This window comes from Enhydra lutris, unplaced genomic scaffold, assembly GCF_002288905.1.
Source record: "Enhydra lutris kenyoni isolate GAN:26980312 unplaced genomic scaffold, ASM228890v2 scaffoldscaffold55, whole genome shotgun sequence".
Lineage (NCBI taxonomy): Eukaryota > Metazoa > Chordata > Mammalia > Carnivora > Mustelidae > Enhydra > Enhydra lutris.
Window position 1 is genome coordinate 10682130 of NW_019154139.1, and position 14302 is coordinate 10696431.

A 14302-nucleotide genomic window follows, 5' to 3' on the forward strand; every position below is an offset into this window, starting at 1 on the left:
AGGGGGCTCTGAATGAGGGGGGGGAGCCCAGCCACACATGCGCTGCTCCCAGAGACGAGGAAGTGAATGACGGTATGGAGAATTCGGCTAACAACTTAGGGCAACCTCAAACTTCAGTGGGTGTCCTTCCCGCCGGGGGAACTTGGCAAAAGCACAAAGTTGCAGGCCCTCCTTGCCTTTCGATGATCCCAGTCTCTGAGTTCTTAGCACTCCAGGAGATTGTGAGACCCTCCAGCATCGGGGAACCCCTGACTTCAAGGAAAGGAAGCCAGCATTTGGTCTGGTGCTAATCTGTGCGCATCTGATTTTGACATCAATCTTCAGGGCCAAGCATGGTTGTTACAGATTGTTTGGTAAGTAGTGAGTCCCCCATACGAAGGATAACTAAAACTAAGACAAGGGTAACCCATACAATAGGAAAAGGAGAGTACTGGAAAGATGATTCTTAGGTGGTAAAATGAAAATGGCCAAGAAACTTTCCAATGTGGCAGAGATCACTATCTGTCCTCCAATATCCACCCTCCTTTCTTCCATAGGAGCAAATTCCTTGATTTTTGGCTGGCCACAGGGTCATCTAGAATAAAAACACTCCCTAGCCTCACATCGAGGTGAGGCCATGTGCCCAAGTTCTGGCCAGAGAGAAGTAGCAGATTCCTGGAACCTTCCTGAAAAGATAGCTGGTAGGTGCTCTTGGTCTCCTTTTCCTTTATCCTTCCTTTCTTCTGCTGGCTGGAAGACAGGACATGATGGTCGGGGCTCTGGCAGCCATACTGTACTGCGAGATCCTGGGAACAAGAGATTATACACAGCAAGTAACAAGAAAAGAGGCTGGGTGATGCCACTGTGGGGAAGAGCTGCCATGTCAGCCCTAGACAGCCAAGCTCAAGATTTTACTTGAGCAATACATTTCTGGCTTAGTGTTTGTCCCCATGCCTAATTCTAACTGATAAAGTGACCATAGAGAAATGCAAAGTCATGGGCACCTGGGTGGCTCAGTTGGTTGGGCGACTGCCTTCAGCTCAGGTCATGATCCCAGAGTCCCGGGATCGAGTCCCGCATCGGGTTCCTGGCTCCATGGGGAGTCTGCTTCTCCCTCTGACCTTCTCCCCTTCTCATGCTCTCTCTCTCTCATTCTCTCTCTCAAATAAATAAATAAAATCTTTAAAAAAATGCGAAGTCAGATCATGAACTGTCCTTTTTTGTTCAGGAGATTGGCGAGAAGGAAAAGACTGTTGTAGCACTAGAGACCGTGTGGCACTGTGGTTAATAAGCTACCTGGGCTGGACTCCTGCCGTGGACTTAACCTGCATGCTTGGATCAGATCTGTCCCTTCAGCGCCTTGTGTCTTTTTTGGGTGTTAAGTCACCTGAAAAAAAAAGATTGAGAAAAACAAAAAACAGCATTCATCTGTAGTCTCGGTGAGCAATAATTCTGAGAACAGTACCTGATACAGGGCACACACGCAAGTGTCTGCCTTTCCTGTCACCACTGAGCTACCATCCCACTGTCATCTGTGGGGGTAGATGGGCTATATTCACACTCGGTCAGAGGGAGCGTGTGGTGTAGACAGCCGGTTTAGAGGGCTCTTGGCCAAATCAAAATATCCTGGCGATCTGTCCTAGGAACCTGAAACCTTTGGGGCCAGACGTGTTCCAGATTTTAGCGATTTGCTGCATATGCCCCACTCTGGGGTGTTCCCTTGCAGGGTGTGAGGGTGCTTCATGCTGGGGACTCCTTGAGGTCTTCAGCCCTCTCTGATTTCAACCTCTTACAGACAGTGGCCCCCCTCAAGGGCAGCTGGGAAGTTCTTGGGAGTGAGTGCCTCTGGGGATACCCTTACCTGATAGGGCCCAAGGGCAGCTGGGTGAGTGCTCAGATGCTTCTAGTCCTTTTGATGAGGTCCCAGAGGACCCCTCGTAGAGGGGTCGACTGTGCCCCATGGTCCTCTGCAGTGACCCCCAAAACGACCCTTGTTTGGGCTTTTCCCAGTTCCTCGAACTCTTCCCAGTCGCTACCTCCTGCTTCCTGGCATCCCCTTCCACATAAACCACCTGCATCCAAGTCCTATCTCTGGCCCTGCTTTTGGGGAGCCCAGCCCAAGATCACCCCCTAACAAAACACGATTTCTTCAGCAAACTGCATCCATATTCACAGTAAGATAAACAAAGACTTTAAATAGTCTAACAATTTGGGTCAGGTTTGCTGCCAAATAGGTAAAGGAAAGGGGTTTGGTTTTGAGTGTTTAGACTTCGTAGCTGTGGGTAGGGGACCAGCCTCTATTCACGCGGTACACAGAGGCACGTCCTCTCCTGCTTGGTTCAGTCGGGGAAGCGGAGAACTTCCCGTTTCCACGGGCTGCTCCCAGCAGGCCCCAAGGACACAGCAGTCCTTAGCCCCAAGGACAAAGAACTTGAGCTCTGGCCCTCAAGGAGCTGAACTTCCAAGTGGGAAGACTGTTGATAAGACTAGGTCCAGAAGGTGATTTGGCCTCTGGCAACAATGGGAAAGGAGATCCTGAGATGGGGAGACAAGGCTGCATTTGATGGGGATTTGAGGGGAGGCCAGTCACCAGATGATGTCTGAGCAGGGACCTGACTGGTGAGAAGGTGCCCTAGACACTGATCTAGGGACAGGGAACAGCAGATGCAAGGGCCCTGAGGCCGAGTGGGGTTTGGCTTGTTTGAGGAGGCACAAGGAAGCCACAGGGGGACACACAAGAGCTGGCAGTGTGATGGCAGCAGGCCTGGGTTAGAGCATCTCTAGAGTTTAAGAGCAGAGGCGTGTACTGAAGGGTTGGGGAAGGGGGAGACTGGGGCGGGGGTAGGGGCGGTGGCCCACGATCTGCTTGATACTCCTGGTGTAGAAGGGAGTATTAGCAACAGGGCCAATTCGGAGTGAGCTAGTGGTGTTCACTGCCCACGTGCTCCCCGCACGTCCTCTCCAACAGTATCCACGCCTTCCCGGCGACAGGAGTGAGAACCACCACCACCACCATGGGTGCTCCTGATTGGTCTAAGGGGGACTGCAGCCCCAGCCAGTGATAGGCCGGGAGTGTGCACGTGACCAGACCCAGCCAATGAAACCGCAGGAAGAACCGGCGGGCGTTCCAGGGAGGCCTTGGGACGCAGCTGGCTTGGGGAGGACACCTGTGAGACGATGGCGGAGGCCGCAGAAAGACGGAAGAGGCTGCTGCTGCTGCCCCAGGAACCCCAGGCACTCCTGCTTCCTGCCGTGCCGAACCGCGGCTGTGTTGGTGGTGCCCACGAGACTCCCCGGAACGGCTCCCCGCTGCGGAAACCTCTGGGCGGGCCGCAAGCAAATCGTCCATCAGAACGGAGGGTCCAACCAGCCAGGGCCCGTTCTGTGCCACGGAACCAACAGAGCCGTCGCAGAGAATGAGGGGTGACCTAGTGTCCTGAGAGGGACCCAGCCACACGGCAGGTGCCGCGGGTTCTCAACCCGAACGATTCTGTCCCCGCAGTAAGTTGCCAGATGAAGCAAATGAGAACGCAGGGCGAGCAGTTAAATTTGAATTTCAGGTAAACAATGCATAATTTTTTTAAAGTCAGAAAAATTTCAGATGGTGCCTGTTAACTGGGTGGCCTGTGTTTTATCTGGCAGCTGTACTCTCCGGGGACTTTGGGCCATGGAGCCACTTCTGATGGTCGGTTTTGGGAGCAACAACCCTGGCAGCTAGAGGCCAGGGCTATAACCCTACAGAACGCCCCCAGTGCAGAAGACAGCCCACAACACGGAGTGGTCCCATCCCAGATGTCCGTAATGCCAAGGTTGACAGCCTCTATTATAGGAAAAACAACAACCCAATAGGATATGGCAGAATCCCGGTTGTGTGTGTGCACGTGTGTTTTAAATCCAACCGAGCTATACAATTGCGTATAAAAAGGTATGGAAGGTCACACACCAATGTCCTGTGGGGCTAGGGAATGCCTATTACCTCCCCATCGAAACCCTGCTGCAGGGTTTCCTTTTTTTTTTTTTTTTTTTTAAGTTAACACATTTGAAGTTACTATATATGTACACACACACACACACACACAGAAAGTACACAGATCAAAATGTGAGATTTCTCACAAAGTGAGCTTGCTCACGACACAGCCCTCTGGGGAAAGACCCGGTCTGTGACCAGCCTTCCACGAGGCCCCTTATGTCTCCTTCGGGTCTCTGGCTGCCCTGCCAGGATTGCGGCTCTCTCGACTCCTAACTTGTGTGAATGAATGTTCGATGAACAGAATCGTGTGGTATGTGGTCATCTGGGTCTGGTTGCCTTCCCTCAGCAGTGTGTCTGCGAGAGTTCCTGCGTTGAGTGTGCTGTACGTGGCCTGTTCTCCCGGCTGTGAAATATACCACCATTGATTCAGCCCTTCCCCTCCTGACCCTCATGTGGGTTGTTTGAGAATGGGACCACGAGGAATCAAGCTGCAATGAACGAACTTCCGCAGGTGTTGGGGGTCTATGAGCTCGCTCCTAATGGTTCTTCACCGCCGCAGGAATCATTCAGCCAGAGGGGGTGTGGATGTTCAGCTTTATGATCAGAGAGCTTCCCTCGTCCTTGCCCCAATTTCCACATCCGTCCACCAACCGTTCGCGGAAGTTCTTATTGTGCTGCCTCCTTGCCAGCCCTCCATACGGTCTAGCTGTTTCATTTCATATCCTCCGGGGGAGGGGCATACACCGGTAATCCATGGGATCCTGATAATGAAGCTAAGCCCTTGCTCCCATCTCTGGGAACCCCGTGAGCACCCCTTTCGCGCAGCTCATTCAAGTCACTGGTGCACTTTGCTCTCAGGTTATCTCCTTCTCTCGCCTTGATTGGTAACTGACTCCTGTTTGCAAATATCTCTTCCCATTGTGTGGCTTGCCTTTTTCCTCGCTTCCAGCGCTGCATCCTTTTCTGGACCCTGACATGACCCAGATTCGGGTAATAGAACGCGGACTTTTGTGAAGTGACTCAAAGCCGAGGAGGTCACTCTTCGGTCACTCTTAGCATAATAAGGTCCCGGAGAAAGAACGGCTGGAGGTCAACCTTTGCGGTGTGAAAGATCTGGTTGTTTTTTATAAGTGCTGCTGTTGGACTAGACACCCTCCCAGGGTGGGGGGCTCTGCTCCTTGTACCTCCTTCCCTCCAGGACCTGAACACCCCTCTGCCTCCCCTCCATTCCCCAGCAGGGCAGTTGCAGAATTGGACAAAGCTGAGAAGCACCTGACTTTCCCTGCTGGAGGCTGGATGTAAGAGGAGGCAGAACTTTGGTAGGAGGAAGAAATTAAAAAGAACCAAGATATAGAGCTGGAGGGAAGCGGGCAGAGGGTCCTGGAAAGTGCTTCTCACTGTCGTGGATAGAACCTCACCCCACGACACTCTATGGCCAGAACCCCTTTGGCCTCCAGTGTGTCTTGTCCACATCACTGCACATCCCTTGTACTGGCCTCCCAGCTTCCGTTCTTGCCACACCATCCCTATCTACCCACTTTGCGCCAGCAGCCAGAATATTGAGATCATTTAAAACGAACAAAAGGAGACACTTCTTCTCTTGTGCTTAAAACCTCCAAGGGCTACTTTTTTTGCTTAGAATGCATTGTCTATAATTTCTAGGGTCAACCAGGCAAGACGTGGTCTAGCTTGGACTGTGTCTTTTACCTCAGTCTCAGCTGCACTGGCCGCCTGTGACTCAGACAACCACGTGTTCAGCCTCAGGGCCTTTGCACACGCTGTTCCCACCATCTAGAATGGCAAACCCCAAACCTTTGCATATTGGCTTCTCATCATTCGGGGCCCTTTCTCAGTGTGCCCTTCCCCTGGGTGTCTGGGTGTCCCCAGAGCTCTCAAATCTGATGCTGCCCCAAGTCACTATCTCCTCACTCTTAGGTTTCCTTCCATTATACTCTGAAATGATCTTCTTTTCTAATTAGAGGACTTGTCTGTCGGGTTCCTCACTATGTCCCCAGAGTCCCAGCATGTACCCAGCACACAGCTGGTACTTGATAAGGATTCTTCCCTGAAGGCTGCTGGAGTCTGGACTGATGGGAGGTCCCCTGGGGTCCTGCATAGGCCCTACAGGCTGAGGGACTGTGCGTTCTAAGGAGGACACTAAGAGGCTACTGGCTAGGGTTACTTATTACCTGGGTAATTAAACAATCATTATGAAAAGCAACATTAATTACTAAAGAAACCCACCAAGATGGATGAACCATCGGTGTCCTCCCCCCTTGCCAATGTCTGACATATCCGGGTCTGAGGAGCCCACACAGGGTTGGGCTTTTGAGACAGGGTTGGGGGTGGTGGTGTTGGCTTCAGATGGGAGCAGGTGGGGGGAGGGGAGACCGCATCTTCCAGTTCCAGCCAGAGGTACCTTCCTGGGCTGCCTGGGAGGGCGGAAGGAGGGCTGGGGTCACCTGTGTGCCCCCACCCCACCCTGGAGGACTGCCAGCTCAGAGTCAGGGAGCCTAGGGGGCCCCAGGAGGCACGCAAACACTTGGGGGCCAGGCAGGAGGCGGTCCCCAGGACAGAGGGAAGGTCTGTGAGAAACCCATTCTTAGTAAAAACAAAACAAAATAAATGATGAGGCCAGCCACCAGAGCAGGATCGGAGTGAACTCTCAGCAGCCTCTTGCTTTGGCCAAAAAACTGAAAGGTGTGGAGGCCACGCAGTGGGGCTTTGAGGAGGAATCTCATTTTACAGATGGGCAAAGTGAGGCCCAGAGTGGGATGGGCAGGGAGGCCACACTCGGGACTACCAGCCCAGTGCTCTCTCCTCCAAGCTTTGGATTCTGCCCATAGCCAGAAAGCCAGAACTCAAGAGAGGGGACAGAGGAGCTTGGTGGGGTGCAAGGGAGTGGAATGGGGCACTGGCTCCCATTCAGGGAGGTGAAAGGTGCCCACAGGTCTTGGGGTAGGGGGAGCAGCAGGGGAGTGGGATCATCCCCAGCCAGCAGCTCAGGGAGAGGGGAGAGGGGAGAGGGGAGAGGGGAGGAGGGCAGGGCCGGGGGCATTAGGATTCCAGGCAGCCGCCGACACCCAATTTTCCAGCTGGGTGCCCTAGCCTGTTCTCTGAGCACCCTGCCAGAGCCGGTCTAATTGACAGGGAGAGAGGAGACTGCTGGCAGGTGGGAGCAGGGCTAGGAAAGGAAAGGGGAAGGGAGGGCAGGGGAGGAGGGGGACAGAGGGAGGAGGGAGTAGAGTGGCAGGGGTGGGGGTAAAGGGAGAAGGGAAGGAAGCAATAGGACCCTTAGAGCTGCAGGTGGACACAAGCCCTGTGGGAGAGGTTTGCAGGATGAAGCAGCTGGAAGGCGATTAAATCCAGCCCCTGGTTTAAGGGAGGAGGAAACACCCAGAGAGAGGAAGCAACTTCCCTGGGGTCACATAGCCAACAGGAGGCAGAAGCAGTACAGCAAGGGGCAGAGGCAGGTTTCCAGACTTGGGCCACAGGAGAACCCTGAGATGAGAGGGAGAGGCTTCTGGGGCAGGTGGAAGGGATGAATTCCCAGGAGACAGGGTGGAGGGGGGTGGCCCTGGGGAAATGCTTGGGCAGCAGCTGCATGCCTCCTGCCCCACCTCCCATGGGCCTTGTGCCTGGCGATGGCAGGAGGGCCTAACAGGGATCCCTAGCATTCTGACACAGTGGGCAGATGGGTAGATGCCTGGGGTGTGTGCCAAGGCCGTCCCCTCGGGCTCCCCTGGTGCTGACTGGAGTAATTATCACTAATGACAGGATTAGGGGCTTGGGTGTCACACCCCTCAGCCCTTGGGGCATGTCATCACCAGAGGGGCTGGCAGGTGGTGAGAAGGGAGAGGAGAGTGAGGAGGGGAGGGACCGCCCAGCCCCTGCAGCCCCTCAGGTGACCTGGGCTGGCCTCAGGATGCTCCCCCAGCCCACGCTGGGTGGGTTGTGGGCATTCACTCACTCAGCTGCTGGGCCCAGGGTGTCCACGCTCCCCTCATCCCCCGCTGAGGTCACCTTCTGGGCAGCAAACTTCTTCAGGCCACGACTTCACGTGACGTTTACAGGAACTAAACGTCTTCTTATTTCTTGCCTCTACTCCGTTCCTGCTTTTTCTACGCTTCTGCTGCTTGGTCCCTTCTAGACAAGGGATCATGCTGGTGCATTGAGTTCTCCTTTTGCCTGCTCTCCTGGGGTGTGTCTGGGCCGCTGGGCTCTGGCAGGGACAGTGGGACAGCAGCCTCTGGCAGGGATGTGGCGGGTGTGCGCTGCCATGCCCTCCGGGCGCTGTGTTCTTCCACCAGGGGTGCTTTTGACTGCTGGCTGCTGACCCTGGGGGGCAGAGCTAGGGGAACCCCCGGAGGAGCTAGGGGAACCCCACAGGAGCCCCATGGCTACTTAACTCTCAACTGCCTGTCCTCCCCCACCCGATCTGGCGTCTCAGGAAGCGCGGGCTTCCTCTGTGCCCACCGACTGGGCGAGCATCTCCTTCCTCCCTGGGCTGCGCGCAGACACACGCTTCAGACTTTTATTTAGAAACTCAAAAGCTGAGCCTTAACTTCTGTGGGTATAATCACACCCTGAAGGTGGTGAGTCTGGAATGTTCCGGGCTGGAGAAAGCCGCTAGCACAAGTCGGTAGTGGTGAGGGGGGATGTAAGCCCAGCATGGGTTCACACATGTTCCCATGCAGAGCCTCACATGGCGTCGGTGACAACCCTCCCACCCCACCCCCTGGGCATAAATGCCAGGTAATTCTCTGGTGGATGAGGGAGAGGGGGAGGGGACCAAGGGATCCGATGTACCTGGGAGGGAGGAAGGTCCGTGAAGGGGTCTCCCCTGACCGGGCTTACCCTGTGCAAAGCTGGGAGTCAGGCGTGTGGGTATAGGACCGGGTTGAGGCCGGAGGTAGAGATGGGCAGGGTCCATAGGGAGCTTCTCCAGAACCTCCCAGTATCCTTGAGCAGAAGTAGGCCGGTCTGCCAAACTGGGGCAGGAGCCAGGAATCTGGGCCGAGGGCCTGGTTGGTCCCCAGGGCTGTGCCTCGTGCACGGGCACCTCTCTGCTGCCCGCCCCTGCTGGGGCAGTCCGGGGCAGGGCCGTCTATCCTCCCGCTGCCTAGTCCCCTGCCCTCACGAGGGCATAGCCCTTCGCTGGCCCTGGTTCTATCCTAAGGATCCAAGTCCCCAGGAAGTATATTAGTCCATGGCCAACCCCAGGACAGCTACGTGGTGGGGCTGGGATCTGGACCCTGGCCTCCTTGATGGTAGGGCTTAGTCTTTTCTAGGCCGTCACACTGCTGTGACCTTCAGAGGAGATGGGAGACGGCAGGTAAGCTCTCTAGGCCCAATAACCCCAGGCAAGAATGTCATAAAGGGGCTTCAAATAGTAGAGACATTGGATTTAGAGTTTTTCTGGCCCCAGATTCAAGGAATTTGGAGGTTCTCTGCCTTAGAGTATCAGACATCATGCCTTTTCCGAGGAAACCTGTATCTTCAAAGAGGAATCGTCCAGAGGCAAAAGAATGGATGATGGTAGGTCGTAGGCCTGGTGACTAGCGTATGTACGTGCATATGTGCGTGTGTACGTGGCTGTCTATGGCCACCTACCAGCTGTGCAGCACTGGGTGAGTCCCTCAGCCTCTCTGAACTCCATGTGTTCCCTGATGACATGGAGGGTGCTGGTCCAGGCTCAGGCCCAGGAGCTGCCCGGTCTGTCGGGGGCCACGGGGGCAGATGGATACCGAGCACAGCTGGGCTCCAGCGGCCGGAGGTGAGGTTGTTGTGTCTGTGGTTTAGGTTGTGATCTTCGTCCAGCCAGGCGATCGGAAGCCCATGGAGGCTGCGGAATGGCACCGAGCTGTCTGACAGTGAACGTCTGCACCTTTGCAATAAGTGTGGAAGTCAGCCCCTTCCAGAAACAACGAAGGTGAGGTTGGTCCCGGAGCAGCATGCCGGAGGTTTTGGGGTGGGTAGAGGCAGAGAGACCCCAGGGGTAGAGGGAGTTTGACTGTACTCACTGCTGGCCCGCACAGCTGAGGGGGCTGCAGAGAGGTGGCCAAGGCCCCCTGAGGGGTGGGTGCGGGCTGTTCACCGAGTGGGGGCTGTGTGTATGTGGGCAGTGTGCACACACATGTGCGCGTGCCTAGCGTGTGCGTATGCTGTGTGCACACGTGGGGCCGTGCCCACGCCTTCCTGGACACACCTGTTTTCCACTGTCGCAGGGAGAGCTGCCCATGGGCCCCACGGTCTCTGGCCAAGGGCAGAGGAATTCTTTATTTCCATGGCCTTCCACGGTGATTAAGTCTCCAAACTTTTCCTTAACCATCATTTCTTCCAGATGAAAAATCAAATTGCATCTCCAAGCAGCTTGGAAATCGATTTCTTTCAAAATGAACTTTTGGATAAGCGATTCCGGAGAGAAATAAGAGGAGGAAGGTGGGAGGTGGAGAGGGGCAGGGACAGAGCAGCTGCCAGGGCCTCTGAAGGCCTGAGGGGGTGCCCTGGCCAGACTGGTGCCCCCCCCACCCCTGCCTCCAGACGCAGCCTGGACAGTCTCCCTGCTCCCACCCCTGCCAGCCTGTGGTCCTGACCCTGCATGGAGGGCCCAGCGGCCTGGAATGGGAGCCCTGGCAAGTGCCCACCTCATGCACAGCCTGAGATCTTTCCTGAGTAGAAACAGGGCTCCACAGTAAGCCCAGGAAGGATGGGTTGTCGTGTTTGCCTGTAGAGGGTTCTAGATGTGAAATGCTCAGTGCTGCACCAGGGGCAGTGCAGGGGCAAGGGGGTGGGTGGGCAGCTCCATGCCACAGGCGAGCCACAGCTGAGTCCAGGAGTCAAGGAGGGACTGGGGGGCCCTTCATGGGGGAAGAGGTGTGTGCCTCAGAGTTTGTCTACGTACCTGCTGTGTGCCGGGGACTTTGGCATTTATTGGTCCATTTTCCACATGAGGAACTGAGCTCAGGGAGGTGGAGCAACTTGTCCAAGTCCACACACTCAGGGAGCAAACCCAGATCATCCTGGGTCCCCAGCCTGTGCACCACCCAGGGCCACCACAAAGAGCATCTCGGGAGGGCTTCCCGGAGGAGGTGGCTAGTGAAGGTGATAGAGAGGGAAGAGCCGAGTGGGTTTCCTGGCAGGGAAAACTGCACAGTGACAGGCAAAGAGGGTGCAAAGAGTGGGGATGGCTAGGCTGCGCGTCATAGTCTGGTGGAGCTGGGAGGTGGTGTGGACGGGTAACAGGCCAGTTCAACCTCGGTGAGGGGGCAGGGAGAGGGGCTCCTGGCAGAGGGTACAGTGGGGGTGGCAGGGGAGGTGATGGTGGCCCACACCGAGTGCTTACTAGGTGCTAGGTGCCTAAGGGTCTAAGGGTCTCACATGAACAAATCCCACGGCCCAGGGAGGCAGGTACCATGACGGTCTCACCTTATAGAAGGGACCACAGAGATCCGAGAGGTTGAGTCAGAGCTCAGGAGTGGTAGCGCTGGGACTCCCACTCAGGCTCGCCCCTAAACCCCTGCTGCTCCGCTGGGGAGAAGAGGGGAGCAGGAGGGAGGTTGGGGGGGGCCCGCTGTTGGAGCAGCTGGGCTGGGTGAGGCCCCAGGAGATGGGCAGCAGGGTTCGGCTCAGGAGGCCCCTCGAAGGCCATGCTAAGGAGTTGGGGCCTCCCCTGAATGTGAGGGCCTGGGGAGTTTTCCAGGGGTGCAGTGGGGGTGGTGATGTGACCAGGGTCTCCCTGCCCTCCTCCCCTGCTACACTCCCCTCCCGCCCACCCCCCAGGCACCAGCTTGAGGAGCAGGAGAGAAAGGCAGCCCGCTGGGGAAAGGCGGAGGCAGAGTTTACTGGGCTGTGACAGAAGGCACCCTGAGCCAGTCTGTCTGTCTGTCTGCTCCTGACACTGTCCCTCCTGGGCCCTGGAGAGCCAACAGTGCCAGGGGCTTCTGTGGCGGCTGTAGCGCTCCAGGGGGAGCGATGGACGTGTGCGAGTGAGGGTGTGTAGATTGGCATGAGTGTGTGAGGTGTCTGCTGGGTTTGTGTGCGTGTGTCTTGTGGTGGTGGTGATGGCGGAGGCAGCTGCTGCCGGCCCAGTGCAGGAAGGTGCCTGTCACTCAGTCTAGGAGACAGCCATGGGGCCTGGTGGCTGGGCTGCCATGCAGTGGGGGTGGGAGCTCAGTGTGGCTCTCAGACCCTGGCCCGTCCCCATGGCAGGTGCTCCCGGTGCTCGCCCCTTCCCCTGCACAGCTCTGCCCACCCTCTGGTTGACTGGCTTGAGGGAGGAGGCTAAGGCCCGAAAGAGCTGGGGGAGGGGGGTTGAGGAGATTGCGGGGGTGGGGGGCAGCAGAGGGTGGGGCTTGGAGGTTTGGGGGAGCGGGGCAGATTGGGGTTCCCTGGAAGAGAAGCTTCCTCCCTCCCTGGCTGGCAGCTGGAGTTAGCAGGAGCACTGGGGAGGGGTTAGGGTGGCTTAGCAGCAGGGGGAAGTTGGCCAACGTGGGGGAAGGAGAAGAGGAGGAAAAACCACGGGCCCAGAGCCATTGGGCTGAGAGATGGACAGAAACCTCAGGCTGGAGGCAGCCTGGCTGGGCTTGGAGGCTCGCGTCGTCTGTGCCAGGCCCTGGACAGCTAGTAGTCACAGCAGACCGAATAGTGGGCTGGTGGGAATTCCGTTCCCCTGAGGAAAACTGAGGCTCAAGTGGTCCCAAAGTATCCAGGGGGTGGGATCCCAGAGCCCAGGGTTTTGTGGGGAGAGAAGGGGGAGCGGGAGGTAGGGAGGGGAATGTGTGTTCTAGATCTTTGGGCTGGGCCTCCCTCATGCCTGAGGATTCCTGGACAGAGGGAGGGGCCTGGCCTGAGGGCAGGAGCCCTGAGATCTAGTCTCCCACCTTGTGACACCTTACTGTGTGTCCTTGGCCAGTCACTGGCCCATGGTGGGCCTCGGTCTCTCTGTCTGTGAAGTGGATTATCTGCCATATTTCTTTCAGCTTCTGTGACTCTAACTCCGAGAGACCCACCTTACTGGCATTCACAGGGAGCTGATGGACTGGGCTGAGTTCTCTGCCCAGGACTGTCCCTTAGCTGCTGTGGGAGCCCTCTCTCCAGCTGTCTGTGCCTCAGTTTCTCCCTGCTCTAACGGGATGGAGGGGCTTGAAATGGATCTGTCTGCCCAGGCCTGGTGCAGAGCCGCAGGATGGATGCCTCCCCTCTCCCCTCCCCTCCCCACACCTAGCTTCCCCAGCTCTTGAAGCCTCCGAAGGCTGGCTCTGATGAAAGGTTCATTTTCCTTTCATTGTGCAGGTGACAAATTCTGCCGCCAATAATCACTTATGAAAAATCAACAGTGAAGCCCAGCGGCTCCCTGGGCCCCGGAGAAATTTGAGTGGATTTCCGGAGGAGCAGGGTGGAAAAAACCCAGGGGCAGCTGTGGGATCTGGGGGCTGGGGAGGAGAGGAACAGGGAGGGACAGCCACACTCTACTGTGCGGTGCGCTGCCAGGACTGGGCTGCGCTGGCGCCACGAAGGGAGGGGCTGCCTTTCTCATCGCATTTGGAACCTCTGCTCAGGGCGACCCTTCCTCTCCCCAGCTCCCACAAGGAGGTGGGCCAGGCTTTTGGGCAGGAGAAACAGCCTGAGTAAGCCAGGGGGTTATAGCGGGCTTGCTCTGAGGAAGTGCAGGGCGGGAGGGGTGGGGGGGGTGGGGGGGGGGGGGGGGGGTGGGAGTGGGGATGCAGGCCCTGCTTGAGGGGAGGACAGAAGAAGATGGGAGAGGAAGCTGGACAGAGGGAGGGGTTCTGGTCCCAAGGGCCTGAAAGCCCAGGAGAAGTGGAGTTCCCTTGGAGGACATTGGGAGCCATGGAAGGTTTGGGAGCAGGAGATGGAACTGTGCCACCTGATCTGTTCTGTGCCACCTGTCAGCCTCCAGGGACCCAAGCCCATATCCTCTCTTGGGGGAGGGTGGGGAGTGCATGGCGTGGTAGGGCCGAGGGCGAGAGGCTGGGGGAAGTATCCACTTAACACAGACGTAGCACCGTCTTTGTGACCAATTATCTCAGAGCTCCCTTGAAGGCAACGCAAGCTGTAAGTGGTTTTGACCACAGAGCGCCCGCAAGAAGGGGACCCTGTCAGTGATCTGTCTGTGAGGCGAGTTCTCCTAAATGGTCTCATTTGTGCCTCTTCTTCCTCCCTTGTGAGGGGGGGGGTGCTGTCCTCACAGACCCATTTTACAGATCAGAAAACCAAGGGTTTCAGAATTGTCAGGGGTTACCAGCCATCAAACAAGCCCATATTTCTGGCTTCCAGAACCGTGTGTGGGTCCAGAAGGTGCTTAATGAATGGCTGGGAGCCAGGATTTGACCC

At 56.6% G+C, this 14302-nt stretch overlaps 1 long non-coding RNA gene across 1 annotated transcript; it reads right to left on the bottom strand.

The window, feature by feature from the left end:
- Positions 1 to 335: 335 nt before the first annotated feature.
- LOC111157669 lies at positions 336 to 8232 on the bottom strand. Its single transcript, XR_002641312.1, has 3 exons — positions 7920 to 8232; positions 1276 to 1366; positions 336 to 785 (listed from the first exon to the last, which is right to left on the bottom strand). It is a non-coding gene; the product is annotated as an uncharacterized LOC111157669 (long non-coding RNA).
- Positions 8233 to 14302: the final 6070 nt, after the last annotated feature.